Source organism: Oryzias melastigma, linkage group LG3 (genome assembly GCF_002922805.2).
Source record: "Oryzias melastigma strain HK-1 linkage group LG3, ASM292280v2, whole genome shotgun sequence".
NCBI lineage: Eukaryota > Metazoa > Chordata > Actinopteri > Beloniformes > Adrianichthyidae > Oryzias > Oryzias melastigma.
This window is the reverse complement of record NC_050514.1, coordinates 28462318-28466577: the sequence shown is the minus strand read 5'-3', so window position 1 is coordinate 28466577 and position 4260 is coordinate 28462318. Positions and strand designations below refer to the sequence as shown.

General features: G+C 35.3%; 1 protein-coding gene across 2 annotated transcripts in view; it reads left to right on the top strand.

Annotated features, from left to right (window-relative positions):
- The first annotated feature begins 792 nt into the window (after positions 1 to 792).
- The window catches only part of LOC112160794 (carbohydrate sulfotransferase 8), a 280529-nt gene continuing 277061 nt past the window's right edge, over positions 793 to 4260 (top strand). For both annotated transcript variants that reach the window (XM_024295602.2, XM_024295603.2), the window contains exon 1: positions 793 to 1396. The gene's annotated coding sequence lies outside the window, so the exon portion shown is untranslated. The remainder of the gene's footprint in view (positions 1397 to 4260) is intronic.

The following is a 4260-nucleotide window of genomic DNA, read 5'->3' as shown; positions in this document are numbered from 1 at the left end:
TGGAGTTTAGTGATGTCATATCCTGCCAAAAAGGGGATCAACAGTGAGCTAAAAAGAGGCTTTAAAAAGTTGCATAGAAATGTGTAGATTTTGTGGGCAGACCTGAACAGCTTTGGTGTTTATACACACATAAACTCTGAACAAGATTGATAAAAAATCTTTTTTAAATCCATTGACGTTCTTCTTGAGTATAAAAATAGTCTTTAATTAGACATAACAGATGTTCAGGTTACTGTTTGCTGTAATGTATCAATTCCCTGAAGTTTAGTTGAGTTTTCCAGTATTTATTATGTTTTTTGTTAGTCCCACTCCAATGAAAATCATGTTTTTTTTCAGTTTTTAACATGGATGTGTGACATTTTTCTTATGAAAGAGAACAAATGTAATAAGAAACAATTTTGTTTTTGCATTTCAGAGTATTTCTCCTTTTAAATCTCTGTCAATCAAACTGTCTTGGACAGACTCTGTTTGAATGAATGATCTTCTTTCCATCAACAGCTCTGCTGCACATGCACTAAACCCTCATCTGTTCCTAGTGTCTAGTTCAGGTTCTGGAGAAGAGAAGATGGTATCTTCACATTGACTGCAGTCAAATGAGCCGCCGTTCACATTTCTGTGGCTCATTTGACCACAGTTGTAAAGGATTGTAAGTCAATGAAAGAGCATTATTTTCCCAAGAACTCTGCTTCTCTGCTCTGATTCAAGACATTTAGATTGTGGAATTTTGGTCAAAACTTCATAATCATAGCTAAAACACTATAAGACGTTTTTGTTTTTTTTTAAATAAAATAACTGTCTTAGGGGGACTTTAAATTGTCCTCTGCCAGTCACTGTAGGTTCATGTCAATCATCTACAGCTGATTTCATTTCTGTTAATTATCCTCACTCTATATAAGTGTGTTGTTTTCAGTTGGTGATCTGCTTTGTCACCTTATGTTTCCATGAGGTTTTTAGTGCAGGTTCTAGTGTTTCCTTAGTGTGTCATCTGGACACCATTATTTATATTGTTTTAATTTCCCAAAGTAATGTTCCAACTTGATAAAACCCTTCAAACCTCATGCCCTTTTCTTGACCCCCAAACCCTTTCAGGATGGCAGATTCATAGTGAAATCTTAGTTTTTGCTCCCTCGACACCCCCGAAAGCCCAGTGCTTCTCAGAGAATCCCTGCAGCGATAAAAGGGATAGCCGCAGCTGCTGAGCGCGCCCACATATTGTTCTCCATCCGACCAGTGAGACAATGACACTTATGAAGACCTATGTCATTTAATATACATCAGCAGCATGAAATGGGAACAGAAAGCACAAGCCAGAGCCCGAGGCAGCTCAAGGCTGGGCTAACCGAGGCCAACAGGAGAAATCAGCCTTGTCTTTCAAGGCCACTTTGTCAGCTGCCAGGTAAGAGACCTTCTCTTCATTTTCCTGCAGACGGCAAGAGTTTAACCAAGAGGCACCACAAAATTACCTTTTTATATTTTACTCTTTAAAGATGCTCCTCAATTCTCCAAGAACACCTCATGTACGTATTTAATTATACATTGGAGCCACAAGCAATTATTTATCATCATTAAAGTGTTTGCCATCAATCAGGCTGTCCAATTTTCTGCTTGACCTGCTTGGTTAAAACTTTTAATAGCGACATTTTAAACAGCACAGAAAACATGGTATAGACTTACTTTTTATTTTACTATCTGCAGTAAACTAAGCTCAGAGTACTGATATATGTTATGTTGTAGACTTGATTTTATTTTTCCCCGTGATAAAAGTTCGAGTTTTAAAAGATGTCATCAGTAATTGTTATTAATGCTGCTGTGGTGTTTAAGGATAGAATAAGTGTGATTAAATACATTATCCTTAATGCATAATTTTTTGTGTTTTTTCAAACACATGAAAACCTTTTTGACTCTTTTGTGAATTCAGAAATTATTGTAGAACTCCCTTATAGAGACTTTTAAAATATAGGGCACAGAGAAACAGAAAGTCAATTTCAGTTTTTTTATGATTATTAACATAGTTGCTGTTTAAATGGCAAGCCGTTTTATCATTAAATCTGTATACTTGATATCAGGCTGGTTAAGTCTAACTAGTAATGCCAAAAGTACAAATAGTTAACTAGTAACAGTCCAAAATGTGAACTAGTTAACTAGTAATGTTTAAAAATGTGCACTAGTTTACTAGTGGTCCCTATTGATTTAATGACAAAATGGCTTGCCATAGATTTGTAGATTGCGTTAATCACTGCTGTTAAAATCTGCTAGTTCTGGTCCTACAGTTCTGTCTTATTTTAAATCGTAATCTGAAGAAGCTGCACTTCCTGTTTCAACTAAATTCACACTAAATAAATGTAAGCATTTTTACAGAGAAAAAAAAACTATATGTCAGGATTTGATTCTTTAAGTTGTTCCACTTTAAAAGATGAGAAGTCTGTAATGTTCATCATAAGCTGTGTTTCCATTGACTATAGAATTGCGTAAATTGGATTTGCAATATTAAATTCGCCTATTGGAAATAGACAATTTGGAAAAAAAAACTTGTATTTATCGAAAAAGAAAAAAGTTGTTGCGCTTAGAGAAGGAGGAGGATTTTAAGGGCATTTCAAAATTGACGTATTTCCCTATATTGTAATGGAAACACATTTGTCAAACTAAATGAGTCACATGACCAATAACCGGATACCAGGCGGCCACAGCATCACACAGCTCATTAAACACAACAATTCCCCAAAATCTCTTCATCCGTAGCTCCTCCCACATAGCTTGCCGCTTCATGGCCTGAATAAGATGCAGACGTCTCCTTTGATAGATGAGAACTAGTATTGTGTCAGAAATTTGAATGTATCTGCTGTAACTCAAAGTTCACATCCGTCACCATGTATTTGAATGACTTTAATGGGTTTAATGGAAACAGAGTAATTGTCGAATTGTGTTTTTCTTCTTCTTCAAATGTCGCGTGACACCAACGTCAAGGTGACTTTCCGCCACCCACTGTGTAGGAGTGTGAGTTGGAGTAACAAGAAGGCTGTCCCTCACAGAAAATTGTCTTTAATGAGATCTTCTATCCTCCACTTTATTTATACCTGTATTAATGGCACCTGTTAGAATCTGTTACCTGTAACGAAGACACCGTCCACACCTTTAAACAATAAAACTGTAGTCTTGATATTGTACATGAGGACTAAAATCAAGCATTAGATCTTATCAAATACACCAGCAGAATGATTTTACTTCTGGAGAATAGTGCATTGCATTTCAATGGTGACTCATTTGACATTAAAGTATAATTTATGCATGATTGTAAAATAGTCCTTCATCTACCAAACTTGACAAATGAAGCTCAGCAAAAGTTTAGTTGGGCATACTGTCATGCATATTGCAATTTACTTTCATCATCATTACTAGAATTCTTCATCCATATGTTTGACTGAATCCTAAGCAGTCAGCAGTGCAGCAGCAAGTTTCAAACTGTTCCTCTTTGTTCATTCAGTTGTCACTGAAAACCTTTGAAGTAAGCCGCCTCCTCTTCTACTTCACCAGTATCTTTAACTCTCACCTCCTTCTGAATATGTTTTATCCTTTACCACCATCACTGTAAAGATGTTATGGTCTTCTCTACCTTTGTTCATTTTCATCTAAAAGTCTACGGTGGCACCAAAACGCAAATCATACCAACAAATCCCTCAAGAGCGCCAGTATTAATGTTGATTTATTTAGTTTTAACTTTTAAACTGTTAACATGATCAATGTAATTCCAGTAGATTCCGAAAGAGAAAAGCGGCTCATGCCGCTTTTCTCTTTCGGAATCTACTGGAATTACATTGATCGTGTTAATGCTTTTGAAGCCCAATGAGGCAAATTCCTTTGTGATTTTGGGCTATATAAATAAAATTGAATTGAATTTAATTTAATTGAAAAGTTACAGTATCTTAAAATTTTTTGCAATTAAGCGTCACCAGCGAAGCCTCAGATGTTAAAGGGTTAAAGATTGCAACAACAATTAAAAAGCCTAAAAATTAATAATATATATATATATATATATATTCAAAAAGGAAAGCTAAATTCCAGAAGCTCAAACATAAAAAATGAAACAAAATAAAAAGTAAATGTACGGAAGCCAAAAATGGCGTGCCAGTGTCCCTCTCTTCCTTTCGTGCATTGAGACGTAGAGAATTTATCCTTGTTAAGTCTCTCTATTTTGTCGTTAATAACAAAAACAGCAGAATTAAACATTCCACAAAAGTAGTTTTTTTTATTATTTTTTTATTC